The 14,670-nt window shown below is 37.5% G+C and overlaps 1 protein-coding gene across 1 annotated transcript in view; it reads left to right on the plus strand.

Annotated features, from left to right (window-relative positions):
* CDH2 (cadherin 2) overlaps positions 1 to 14,670 on the plus strand; it is a 115,970-nt gene that overhangs the window by 62,292 nt on the left and 39,008 nt on the right. The window lies entirely within an intron of this gene.

The following is a 14,670-nucleotide window of genomic DNA, read 5'->3' on the forward strand; positions in this document are numbered from 1 at the left end:
ATGAGCACATGAGAAATGCAGATGCGGTCCAGTAAATGTATTAAAGTACTATATCAGGAAACCTAAATGCACCTTTTAAAACCTTGGTAAATTTAATTTTGGGAAACAGTGATAATTAAAAAACACAGCTTTAAGCAGTATCAAAATTGTGAATTACAGCCAGTTCTGTAATTCAAATATATATGTTTCTTGACTAGACCTTCTAAATGTTTTTCAGACTCAGATGAAAAATGGAAAGGACAAAGCCACCTTTTTTTACTTTAATAAGAGAACTCTCAAATCTCAGCCTTCTGCAGCTGATGACCACAGTGAAGAAAAGTATCAAATATTAGCAAATATTTCAAAAATAAAATGTGCTGCATGGTTGAGAAGACATTCTTAGGAAAAGATGCACCCTGTCCATTTTATCTAGAGAAATTAAATCTCTTTTTTGATCTTAAACATCTAGTTTTTCCTTCAGATAAATGAAAATCAAAAGCTCACCTGTGCTTTTGACCTGATGAGACTACAAAGAAAGAATGGTTCTCTTTGACAAGAGAGGAAACATTGACACAGATCATATTAATTTACTTTTTTATAAATAAAACAACAAAGATTTCATTATATAGTTAAAGTGACAGATTTTCAGGACAGTATTTTGAGAGTAATGCTGTGTTCCCTCATGCATTTCTTAATTACTTCAGTACAACTTTCAAATTTTTCTTCACAGACTTTGGTGGTGATTTCTGATTCCTTTGTGGAAGGTTTCTGAACTTAGATCTTGCCTGCTTTTTAGAATTAATTTAAGAATAGTTTCTGATTTTTTTTGTAAACACAGCATGAATTGTGTTTGCTTTTAATCCATCATTAGATAACAGCATTTCTAGTTGTGATGGGGAGAATGCATTTGATAGAATAGTGGAAAGAAGTGATGTGTCCAATGTTGTTGTCCAGTAAAATACTGTGAGTTAAGTTTTCTCAGGTGAGAAAGATGTTTTTGTTTAAGACATTGCTGTTTGTCTTGGCTCTGTCACCCTGCATCAAGATTTTGGGAAGACCATTGGGTCTTCTACCTTCAGAGATTTTTCCTATTCTCTTTCCTTCTTCCCCATTTGGGAGAATGATAGAACAAGCAGCTACATGGCAATAGTACTGCCCTGAAAAACATGGACACATTTTATGGCAAACACCTCTCAAAGACATGTAGTTGAAAAATGTGAAGGCAGAGAACAGGGTTGTATCATGTGTAAGAAGGTAGGCTGAGAAAAGAATGGTGGAGTCAAGCTGTATTAAGGATATTAATTAATACCAAAACAAGTTGACATTGCAATACTTGGTAAAAGTGCAGAAATCTGCTGGATCTGGAGGTAAAGTACTGTAAAACCAGAGCTGTGTAGCATAGAGAGACATGAGTCAGTTGAATGTGAAGACAGAACTAAAGGCAATTACTGATTTTTATCAAGGGGGCTTGTTGAGAGTAGCACAGATAAATCATAGCTCAACGACTAAAATTTCACATCTCAGGTTCTGTTACCTTGGTCCTCAAAGAAAAATTTGAATTGTATGTTGGAGACATCCAGCAATACAAGAGTTAAGGTAAAACTATGTAGATTTGTTATACCATTTGTTTTGAAAATCTGTAAGTTATGACTATAATGTACAAATGCCAACAGATGTACATTAAAAATGACATCTCTGCATTTATAAAACAAAAAAAATCCGTACTGTAGTGAACTTTATAAATTTTTAACTTCTAATAAGGAACAGCAGCCATGTTGTGTGCTTGTGAGCCAAAAATCTGATTAATTTTCCCCAAATGCCTTTCTCCATGCGCAGGGTACGGTATGTATTTCATTTGTGGCATCATGTGTATGCTCCTTGATATTTTTTTTTGATTTATGACACTACTAAGCATGAATCTGTTAAGAACTTCACATGAATGTTATTATTTTATGACATCATAGTATGTTGCTTTTTGTAACATCCTTAAGTTATGTACACAGTACCACAAGGATTATTGAAAAATGGACTGGACCTCAAAATGAAGTTCAATTTTCAGTGGCTCTTTGCTTTCCCTTGGCAGCATATCAAAGCAAAGTAATAACATTTCAGTGCCAGTATTTTAAAATGTAGCTCAGATGTTTATTGTAAGGTCAGATCTGTTCCGTTTCACTTGCTGCTTCCTCCTGCTGTGGGAGAGGCTGCTTTTAGTTTGCAGAAATCCATTTCTCATGGGAAGGTGAGCTTTAGATACCATGATCTTGAGCCCTGAGAGACAAATCAAAATAGCACATCACTCATTTACTGCGGGCATTGCCTAACTTAATAAGAGTTGTTCTGGACTCCGAGTGCTCAGCTGAGATGGGCAGATCAAATTGATTGTATTGCTTGCTAACTTGTCTGATTACCTCATCAGAGTGTTCCACCAGCCATGTAGAATCTCTCCACTGGCAGGAAGGTCTTCAGTGCAAAGACTGTGAGCAGCCTGTCCAGACAAAGCTGGAAATGTGGTTCCACGTGTTCTGGGTAGTGCCTTTTGGACAACTACTGAGCCTGTGTTTGCAGGCTCTCAGGATGTGTTCCGTGGGAGCTTCCTCCTGAGAGTAACTGAATGCATTTAGCTTTTGGGGGCTATTTTTTTGTTATTTTCAGGGTGTGCATGTGCAGGGGGACAGTTTGTTTTGTAGCTTTTTGTGATGGATTAGTTTGTGGTTTTCAGGGTGGGTTTTTGTTTTAGTGGGGTTTTTTTGCTTTTTTTTCTAACTTCCTAGATCACAGCCCCAGATCTTAGTGAAATAGATCCTAAATATTGCTGCAGAGACTCCAGTCCATGCCTATGGATGCAGACTGGCCACACCTGCATGCAGATGACTGTTAGTTCCCTAAGACAGAGGTGAGAGGAGAGAGCAGTTTTTTATTTGCTGCTCATGAACTTCAGACTCCCGACATCTGATGACAGGTTGCTATTTCATGCTCTGCAGTTTTGTTTCAACAGAAACTCAGTATGCTGTTCCACTGAATGACTTTGTGTTCTCCCTGTTGGTGACACTATTGCATTTATGGACCAAAAGCATATTCACATGCATACAAAGACACATCTGGAGTATAGTATTAGAGAGGAACTGTGCATCATGCACCAAGAAAGGAGAGAATTTTGCCGTAACTTTAACAGTCTTTCAGATAGATCATGAATCTGCTTGTATTAGCCATCAAAGCATAGCACTTCAGTGATTTTTGCACAAGATGTTCACAGTAATGCTTATCCTAAGGAGAAATATCTCTGGATCAGCAGTCATAACTGTAGAACACACTGGATAGTATTTTCTGAAGTATACAGCAAGCATAGCATGGCTTTCTTTATTCCCTTTGCAAACTGGCATTGTTTTTTGGGAAGAGGAAGTGAAAAGAGATGCTTGTTCTCGTGAGTGAATGCCACAGGTGTCTTTTTGAGGAATTCAAACATTTGAGGAAAATTGAGAAGAATACAGATGGCAGTTGAAATAGCCATTGAAATGTTAAAATGTTTATTACAATGGGGCTTTTCCATTCAGATTCCTTTTGGAAATGAATATTTAGTATTCTGGTAAGCAAAGCAAGAAGTGCCTTCTATTGGAATAACACAGTACTTGGGTTTCTAAAGGAAGATTCAGTTCTATTTTTGTGATGGGTTGAGTCTGCAAGTTGCTGAGTGTTTTCATTGTTCAGGTGTTTGTATTATGTTTGATTCATGTAAATGTTGGAAGTTATCCAATTTTCACCTTGTACCCAGGACTCCCAGACAGGGAGCAGTCCTGTTATACCAGTTGCTGTAGAAATAATCCCCAGACACACAGGATGCAGTCTGGGCATTTGGAGGGTGTTGCTGTGTAATCTTTGCTAAGAAACTTAGAATGTTGTGACTAATAATTGAAAAATTAAGACTGCATAGAGTGCAACTGCTCAGTGCTTCTCAGCAAAATAGTCGTGACTCAGACAGTAATAGGTTAATTGCCACATCCAGAAATGAATCCTAATGATTCCCTCTAGGAGCCATTATCACATGTGGGGTTTTCATTGAGATATTTATAACTGTAATCTTTGGTCTCAAAGCTCATGTAACTGTTCAATTCAGCAAAGGGGTTCAGACAGGTAATACCCTGCTCTCATCCTTAGGCTTTGCTAAAAGTAGAATTTTCAGTTCTAGTTCAATCAGTCAAGCCCCTGCTATTTTCAGGCATTATACCAATCTAACACAATTTGAATGTCAAGTGTCTTGTGTTTTGTGCTCACAAGGCCCACAGGAAAGTCTAGACACACACAAAAAAAAAAAAAAAAAAAAAAAAAAAAAAAAAAAAAAAAAAGAAAAGAAAAGAAAAAAGCTGCATTTATCATAGGAAGAGTATCTTCAAATATATCAGAAGATCTGTTCTTTTTCTTCTCTGTTCTTCTGTGACTAGACTGAATCATGATTGTAAAACAAGAGTCTGTTCAGCCAGGTCTGTCTCTTCTCTTTCCACCTGGAATAAATTGCATAAATTTGCACAGCATTGCTTTGGCATAGAATCCTGAAGTATGTCTTAATTTTGCAGTACTGAAAGTTCCCTCTTGAATGAAGTCTGTCTATATTTCTCTCATTTGTCTGCAAATTGTATCCAAGGATTTATTTTCTTTTTGCCCTTCCTATATTAATCCTGGTACCATGTTGTGCTGCTGTCATGCTTGTCTGCATTTTGCTAAGAAAATGGTTTTTTAATTTTTTTTTTCCTGGTGTAACACCTTTTTTATTTCTGTCAATTCTATTACTGTCAGTCTGAATTTGAGGGGATTATCTGAGCCTCATAATTTTGTAATCCCTAGACAAGATATTCAGAAAACAGTAAAAGATCTTGAAGGAAAGTAGTATCACATAAATTTTGACTTACACTGTCACACGTACACAAGCAACCTCATGTTGGTCATTCTAATGAGTTTGCATTGTGTGGTGCAGTCAAACATGAAGCAACAGTGCTACTTCTGCTTGCAGCCAGTGTTTGTATAATTTACCTACAGTCATGTGGGCCTTACATGAAACAAAAAAATAATTTAAAAAGACTCAAGTCTGAGGTCCTCACTCTGCAGCATAGACAGAAAAAGTCAAAGTTTCTCCTCCTCTTGTTTTTCCTTTTGATACTTGGTGACTTTGCAAGGATGGGTAGTTTTCATCTCATTGAGAAAATTGTTTAGGTGGTCAACCAAGATGATAAAAATAATTAATTGTTTGCGAGCATTCACTAAGTGCCAGTTGCTAGAAAGTATTCCAGCACTGGACTTTTTTCTGATCATTGGACTCATTTTAGCTCTTGAGGAAAAAATTCATAATGTTTGTACTAATTACTGTTAGCTCCCTTTCATGGACTGATGACAACATTAAGATTTCCCTATGATGTTGCAGTGTTTTAAGTGAGCTTCCATAGTCAGCAGTGTCAAGTAATTTCCTACATATTTCTAATTGAATCTAATTCTAATACTAGTGATTCTTCATTTATTTTTAAGGCATCTGCACAGATATATTGGATTGAGGGGGAATGTGAGGCATATTCAGAGAGATGCTATAACAAGATCTGTGAACAACCTAAATAATAATCTTAAAATATGTGAAATCAGGCATCTTCTTGATAGTTCCCTTGATATTTCCCCCTCTTTAATGGTAATCAGTTAATTAGCATGTCACCTTAGCTATTTTAAATGTTGAAAGCAGCACACAGAGGGAGTGAATACCCATTTAGGGGTTACTTTCACCCACAGGTACTCCCTCATAATATGATAGATGCTGACATCTTATTGCAAAAGTTCCATACCTTCTTGGTGATTTCTCATAGGCAGCTCATCACAGCACTGACCCCCCTCTTCACAGTACAGCCAAAAACCTCCAACACTCTCCTCACCTAGCTAACCCACTCTTTTATAGCACTCATCCTTATTGGACACAGCTGTGGCCTGTTAAGGGCAGCCTAATCTTTGGTGATTAGCACAGCTGCAACTCCTCAGGTGTGAGATTACCTTCTGCACTATCTTTATTTTCTTACATTCTGTCCCTCCACAGATGGACATGCAATTTTTTGAGTCCTCTGCTTTGTTATGGGCAGCACTACTGTGGCCTGGCTGGGAAATACTCTGTACTAGCCTGCACCAGTCACCAAAAGCTTTTTCTGAATTTTAAGGTCAGATATCTCTGTTTAAGAATAATAATGATGAAAACCTGAGGTCTGACTAGATACTATTAAGCCAACTAGTTTTCTGCCTGAGGCCTACTGGACATGATCCAGTGATACTATAATCCGTGGGATTTATGGGTTTTATTGCTATCTAACCACATCAGTGTAAATACTGCTGGGCTGTCTCTGCTGTCTCTTCCACCCCCTTTGGCAACTGGCAGGTTTCTTCCCCTTGTTTAATACAAAAGCACAGTGTTCAAGCAGGGTATTTTTTCACCATTATCCATTTGCTAAGGAAATGAGCATCCCTGTGTTACAGGGGGGTTCTGCTTTGAGATCAAGCATTCACAGCAAAATGCAGACAAGCTCTTTGCTGTGGGGATGCTGCTGCAGTTGTGTCCATGTCCAGTGGCTGGAAGGTTCTCCAGGTTCCCCCCAGAGGATAACAGCTTTCATCTTACAGCAAAGAAGCAGTGCACAGATCTGTCACAGTAACTAGAGTATGACTAAGGACCTTTTAAAAGCCATAAAGAATAATTGCAGCTTTGGAAAATTGGACCATAGTATGCCCAGAGGAGTGACATGTGGGAGAGTGACAAAAGCCACCAGTGTTGGGCAGACCAGACAGAGGAAGGAAGGAAGCAGAGGAAAATCTGTATTGGTGTTTGTGGAGGGTCATTGCATTCGAATGTGTGCTGGTTTGTGAAGCTGAAAGGAGGGTTTAGGGAGGGTCATCCCCTTTCCCCTTGAAGCATCCATAGCCACATGGGAGGGACTGCCAAATGCCATCTCTAGAAACAGGTGGTATCCTGGGGTATGCAGCAGAATACAAAATATTAAGCGTTCCCACATCTGCTTCAAGGCTTTTTTTTTTTAATGGATTGTTGAGAGGAGTGCTGCCATTTTGTCAGTGCTGGGAATTTTTGTTTGATGCAATGCAATTCAAGTACAACACTCACTTCTGCCTGAGCAGTCCTGTAATTTAATGAGAAAAATCCCTAATTTTATTTTGTTGTATTTCTTTTCGTGATAAGAAGTGACACATTGCCTAAAAGTGATATATGCTTCTCTCCTATGTTCTGTTGTTGTTCCTAAACCCCTTTTAGTGCGGGGGCTTAAGCCACTGTTTAAAGCTGCTGACTGATTGAATTTATAAAATAGATCATCAGCTCATTTGTAAGTAGGCACCCATTTGATATTTCAGCAAGTTCTGGCTTTTTACAGAAACTGTGGGTGCCTGGATATTTAGTTTGTTAGTTAACTTGTTTATTTTTGTGAAGACAGCCTCCCATGATCTTTCTGCCTAGGTGTGCTCCAAGCCTGAGCTGCAGCCTGAAATTAGCAAAGCTCTGATGCCTCAGCAGCTCTGTCAGGAGCACAGGTGAAAGAGGGGACAGGAAAAATGGGAGCATCAGGGAATAAAGTAAGGTTCTTTAAACTAGAAAACAGAACACCTGGAAAGGCAGGGAGATGGAACAATAAGGAAGAAAGAGAGGAGAGCTAGGAAAAAAAAAACCTGAAACCTGAAGCCTAAAAGGACTTCAGACCAAGGACAGTTAGCATAGAGAACATATAAAAGCATCTATTCTCTGCTCTCACTTTCTTTATTGCTAGTGAGAGAAAGGAAAAAAAAGAGCTAACTTTTTTGGCATTTTCTAAAGATAGAATAAAAGGAAAAGTAGCTTATCCAGTTTTTTGCTAGATATTTAAGTCATTACTGTAACACAAAAACTGCCCTTTAATTGCTGCACTGTAATTGTAGGTATTTGTTTCTTACGCTGCTTAAGGTCACATAAAAACGAATAGAGGTAAAAATAGGTTTATGTTAAGTGCCTCAATTTTGAAACCATTTTCTGCTAGCTATCTGCAGAGACAGTACTTTCCCTTTAGTCTCCTGGTTTGACTGTTCAGTAGATACATTTTTTAATTACCAAATTGGATTTTAGCAGGTGTAGTCAGTTGATGCATTATGGGTATAAGAGATTAGTGTTTAATCCTTCTTTTTATTACTGTGTAGAATAGTGTGCTTGGGAAAGTATTAAAGGTGCATTGCATACTCCAGAGTACAGAAATGACATTTATTACTGAGTTTTCTTTCAGCTAGCATCATTTAGAAAAAAGCTGGTGCACAACTCTGCAGGGGCCTATAGGCTCATCTATAGTGAAACTGCCTTAATACAGAGTGGAAGAAAATGGAAAGAAACCTTTTTGTGTTTTAAAACAAAAGCAGTTGTCGAAATACAAGTACTTTCCTTCTTGAAGATGATTATTCTCTTTTTCTACATTTTACTTTTTCTAAAATAAAGACAAAAGGGATGTGAAAAGCACAGATCTTTGTGCCAGTGAGTGGTAGAGGCAAAGACTGAAAAGGGTCAGTGAATCAGATATAATTTGGACTCTGTTTGAGATACCAGTCCTGTGTTTTGCTGATGGCTGGTATTCCTGTACTGAAAAGCTGCAGAGGATTTCTATCGAATAGAAAGAACATTATCCCCATTTTCATTCCGGCATGCCTGTTACGACTTTGTTCTGTAAACAAAAAGGATTATGGGAACTGGAAACTCGATGGCATTTTATTAAAGAACTGTGTGAGTCTTTCCCTGTGAATGCAAGAATTAGGCAGTCTGGTGATAGCTACCTGTGAAAGAAAATACTTTAAAAATAGATCTTAATGTTTGAATTATTAGGGCTCATAAGGAGGCATTAGGGTTCATAAAGCTTCATGGATGTAGGAAGGAGCTTTAGTATTTCCCAGTTGTACCTTGCAACAAAATACTTTTAAAGAAAAACTTTCACAGTAATTGTACAAATTAGGAATGAAAAAGAATATGTTGCAGAAATAGGGATAGGGAGATTCATGTCCAGTGTTCTTCTGTCATGTAGACTGCCAGATTGCTTTGGAAGTATGTTATTTTAGGAAACATACATATTTATCTATCTAGAACTAGCAGTCCCAGGACTGGGGCAGGAGAGAGAATTGCACTGAGTCATAGTTATGGTAACCGGTACAAATTACTTTTACCAGCATAACATACAACTTTTATAAAAACTTAGGGTTTTTGAACAGTAGACTACTTAACATCCTGTTTCCCCAGAGTAAAGTCATATATCAGTACTAGGTTTTACCTAATGCCTGCTGCAGATCACTCAGACTGCTTTCAATTAATGAAAAAAGTGTACAGTATGAATTAAACCTAATTCTGCAGATCACCTTTCCTTTTAGTTATTGTTTTCCTAACTGAATAGACAATTAGCAAACAGTTCAGCGTGGAAAAGTGGGAAGTTGGGCTGCTATTAGTCAGATCATGAAACAACTAAGGTTGGTAAATAGCTTGAATACATCCTCAGTTTCACCTCAGTTGAAACCACCTGATTTGACACTTGTTCACTGCTTGAGAGCCTCATAACCAGACTTGCTTATGGAACCAGACTGTAGAGATGTTGAAGACAAGTGTAAATAGGATTTAGAAGCAAATGGGCTGTATTTGGCCCTCAGTAAGTGGCAAAACTCCAGTTGGGCTAGCATGACCTGCTGAAGCAGCCCTCTACTCCAAGTGGGCTGGGGTGGCAGAACACAGGGCTCAGCGCAAGGCACAGGTCTTCAAAAGCAATTATTGAATTAGCAGGCTTTGGTAAGTAGCTGTCTTTGGACAGCCAGCTTTCTTTTCAAGTGTCACAGCTTGGTTACTCCAGCAAGGCTCAAAATGAGTAGTGCTTTGAGATTGTTGGATGGTCTGGAGTATGGAATAATCTGCAGGTCATAAATGTAAAAGCAGAGAAGAAAAAAGGATTAGGAAAAAAGACTAGAAGAAATTTAGAAACAATGCTGGTGTATGGAAATATCTCTGAAGGATATAATGACAAATGGAATTACAATACAGGTAGGGAAATGACATTGCCTAAAATAACCTGATTATATTTCATATTTATTTTGACTCAGTAATTTCCGTAGCTAATACTCTCAGTTTGCAGATGCAAACAACACTTTTCTGGCTGATGTAGACAACCCATATATCAGAAAATCAGATATTAAATAATGTTTAATAAGATTTCAAGGTGGTTTCAGGAAGTTCTAAAATCAGACTAAATTTAAGGGTGGTGATGGAAAAGGCAAGTTAAAATGCATTTTAGTTCTTTGTGATTATAACAGTTTGCCAGGATGTCAAAAACCCAGTTCTTTTGAAGGTCATCTATAATTATAGTAAAGGATGTCTCATGGGCATTACACATGCCACTCCAACAAGCCATGAACTGAAATATGAGCATGTGCACTGTGCCAGTAGGACTAACAGATCATCTTACAGATACAGAAGTAACCAGTATGAATAAATTACTAATTTATAAAGTTTGGGGGGGGGGGGCATTATATGGGGTTTCTCGTGTAGTTTTCTCTTGCTTCTCTCTCTGAGAAGTAAAGACTTGTTTAATACAGAGTGTTCTTGGAGAGTGTTCAGATATTAAATATGCAGATGGCTAGACAGTTCAAGCAGAATGTTTCCATATAGTTTCTCCATCTGTCAAAGGTAAAAGTGGTATCTGGTAGGTAGTTGTACCTAAGATACTTTCTTATTCTGTTTGTCTGTTGCAAAAACGATCCCAAGTGGATTAAATAGCTATAGGTTTTCTGTTTTATGATGCACACTCTTAACTGTATTGCTGAAGTACGTGTTGTTAGCACTTGGCATTTGTTGCAATTTTCCATGAGGTCTGCTAAGTGAGCCTTTGCCTTGAGGTTGCTGCTTAGGCATTGAGAAGAGCATTCAAGAGGAGTGGCATTACAACAAATTTACAGAAGGAAACACACTAATGTGCTTGTATGCATGTGGATGTTATCTGGATGTGAATTGAATTATTTTCTAAGTGCAGAAAATCCAGATGGCAAACCCAGTCTCACGATCAAAACGAGTATTGAAAATTCTGTATTAATATTCTATGTTGCACATGAATATATATGTTCATGAAATATTTTACAGTGGGCTATATTATGAACAGCAATTTTTCTGCTCAGCCCTTGTTTGGATCAAGTAATTCTGATATTATTTTCCTAGGACAAAAAGAGCAGAAGCACATTGGCAAAGAGTGTAAACCAACATGAGCAGCTGTATTTCATAGATACTATGAATCATTCATCTCATTAGACCTGAGCAGGAGTGGTGGGGATCTCTAGTGCACTTTAAATGAATTTGCATGTCTACTTCTTAACGTTTTGTACACTACACCTGTATGCACATGTTGTAATCACTTCCATGCAAGAGTGTTAAACTGAAAGCTTCCTTTAATATCATGGAGCTGTAGACTTTCATTGTACAATGTTGTAGTCTCAGAGGTCTTCTTCTATTCTTTACTTAATAGAATATACTTGGCTTGTTTTTAAGAAAAGAAAAGACTCAAATTAGGAAATTAATGGTCTTTTGTCTTAGGGTATAATATTTAATAATAGTCATAAGCTAATACTGAATACAATTTTTCTTCTGTTTAAAGACCCTACATTTATAAACCCTTGTGCAAAATCCTATTTTGAGCCTGAGAACTGAGTGCATTTACTCCCATGTTGCATATTGCTGCTTTTATATGACCAAAAGTGTTCTCTGAAATTGAAACAGTTATCTTTGAGTTTGATTGAATACTTCCCAGGGCTTTCAAATAATATACTTCTAAAAAGCAGATGCTTTCAGAAGATGCACAGGATCTCAAAAATCCATGAGTTATTTTTACAGATTATGTTACTCTTATCTGATCATTTATGCAGAGTGTTATGAAAAAGCAGTAAAATCAGATACTTGATTACTCTTCCTATTGCATATTAAGTAACTAAGATTCTGCAGATGATATCTAGTTAATCTTTTTTTTTAAGTGGAAAAAAAAAATCTGTGATTGTTCTGTCAACATAAAGTGACTTGTGGAAAGTATGCCTCCCTTTCCTGTGGTTTTTAGAAAAGAACATGATTGCATAAGCAGTCATTATTCACAGTAAAACAAAAAAAAAAATTTCCTGTAGCATTTTTGCAAAAAAAAAAAAAAGTCTTTGCCTGAAAACCTACTGTCAGAAATCACTCTTTGTTCATACTAGTTGAACACTGAAAAATGAAGCAAAGTGATCTAAATTGAATTTACAAGACTGATAGCCATGTGTTTGGGGGGAGAGTAGCTACTGCACAACCTGTACTCTGTCAAGGGAATTTAATTATAGATGGTTATACTTGACTATAATTCGTTAATGTGTGCTCCTTGCAAAGGGAGAATAATTCTCACATTGACAATTTTATATGTTTTTACCAGGATACTGTCAGAGGAAGGGATTTTCATTGAATTTCATAATACAGTTGCCTGGGGGAAGAATATCAATGAAGTGGCTAGCAGGGTGGTTTTTTATTTTATTTTTGTGCTGCTAGAGTCTGTATGTAAGGAGATGGGGGAAAAGAAATCTTCTTTACGAATTTGAATATCTAAAATAGGAATATATTCTGTTACTGTGCAATAGTTAGGAAATATTTTTATAAAATATTGGTGTGATATCTTGGTCTTTCAGACCATAATGACAAATACTCATTTTAGCTTTAATATTCATTTTAGCTTTCACCTTTTTGAGAAACAGTAATGATCAAAGTTTAGATTAATCTTCATTCTCTTTCCCACTCTTGTACTTCTCAGAAGTAAGTCTGAGAAGAACCAGAGATAGAGCTGGCTCTAGAACTGTTTGTCCTTTTGGTCAAGACACGTTTTTGAAAAGCAGATTTTGAGAGCAGTTGTAGCTGAGATGAGATGAGAGGTTAGCAGAAACACAGAGCTATGGGTTATGTTGCTGGCTGGTGTTTTCTTGGTTTGTTTTTTTTTTTTTTTTTACTTATGTGAACTGTTTCTGGGAGGTTTGTTTGGGAACAGTGGTGGCACTTTAAGGATGCCCAGCTTCCTCCATGCTTGGGGTCTGAGTTGTCTGTGCCTCTGTAACCAAGTACAAATAGCACTGTTTAATAGTCCATTAATTAGGCATTAAGTTCTTTCATTGTTAAATGTAGTGACTTTGGAGTAAACTGTTCTTGGACATCTTTTTATTTCTGTGCTGGGCAAGAATTACGGAATTAGGACTGTGATAATTTCTACATACTGGAGTAGTTGCTTTAAGTATTAGCTTTATATTATTGGCTTAGAGTCATGCATGTTCTCATTTGGCTGCAGCATTTCAACCTCGTGTTGCAGTGAACTGACTCAAGCTGCAAGGCCCATGTTGGAAAAAGCAGGGGGTCAATGGGATGGTTAACATCTGGGAACTGGAACTTCTGCCTGCCAGTGTTCTCCACCCTTGTTACCTGCAAAACAGAGGATCTGACATCTCCAAATTCTGCAGATCTGTAGCCTGTAGATTATAGGGAAGGAAGTCATTGTACCTGATAAAGCAGGTAGGATGGACTTGAGGATCCGTAGGAATTTCTTAAATATATGAAAGCTTACACTAGAGGCTAAGTATTTACTAGAGTTTTAGAAAACCACTCTCTTGGCTTATGAAGAAGACCAGAAGCAACCTCTCCAAGGAGGATCACAGGAGCAGCCCTGCTGGTGAGGCTTCAGCCTTTTACGCAGCGAGATTTGTTCTTTCAGGATCAGTGCTTTGTGGACATGGCATGCTCTTCTCCCCAAGGGGAGGCTGTCTTTTCACAGAAAGGACCTTCAAACTCATGGATCTCTCTGGAAAGAGCAGTGTCCCTGCTCAGTTCAGCAGGATTACAGTTAAGAAGGTTGATGCTGCATCATTTATGTAGAGTAGTGCTGTGCTTTGTCTCCTTTTTTTATCTGATGGACTCTTTTAAAATACAGTCTTTTCTGTCAGGAGAGGGCAAATGGGGGATTCTGGATAACTGGAAGGGTGTAATAAGGAAAGAAATATAGTCTGTCATCTGAACATCAGTCTGGTCCTTAAAGTTCAAATACAAAAAAGTATGATTCTTCTTAGTACCTTCCTGAAAACAGTGCGTTACAGAAGAAAGCATAGGATGCATGACATTTAGTAGTGATTTTTCTTGAAAGGGACCTTTAGGTCTTGAAGCTAAATAGTTTTTGCATGGCTTAGCACAATATAAAAAGTGCAATAACTGAAATGAGGCATAAAGCCTCATTTCATCTTCACTATGTGGATTTCAGCACAACCTTCATAATGGTATTTTGCACTTCTATTGCCCATGCAATCAAAATATTTCATAAAGCTTTGGAAACATTAAAGAGTGATCATTGGTTATAAAAGCTTACTTTCATTTTTTTACTTAGTATTATTTGCAGTAACCCAGAAGATAACTGATGGTGAAAATAATTAGGCAGAGAAGGCAGTAACTTGTTACCAGTTCTGTTTTGTGGACAACACATCATTATCTCTACATTTGGTTTTACTGACTTCTTGTTCCAGTGTGTGTCTTTCAGACATAACAAAAGGAAGGAGGGAGGAGGGAATTAAACAAGAATAGGTAACCCCTGAGTAAATAAAGGGACATGTGTAGTACAGAACATAGCTTAAAAAAAAAAAAAAAAA

The sequence above is a fragment of the Melozone crissalis genome, unplaced genomic scaffold (assembly GCF_028551555.1).
Source record: "Melozone crissalis strain CALT ecotype California unplaced genomic scaffold, PUWL_Pcris_2 ptg000042l_1, whole genome shotgun sequence".
Taxonomy (NCBI): Eukaryota; Metazoa; Chordata; class Aves; order Passeriformes; family Passerellidae; genus Melozone; species Melozone crissalis.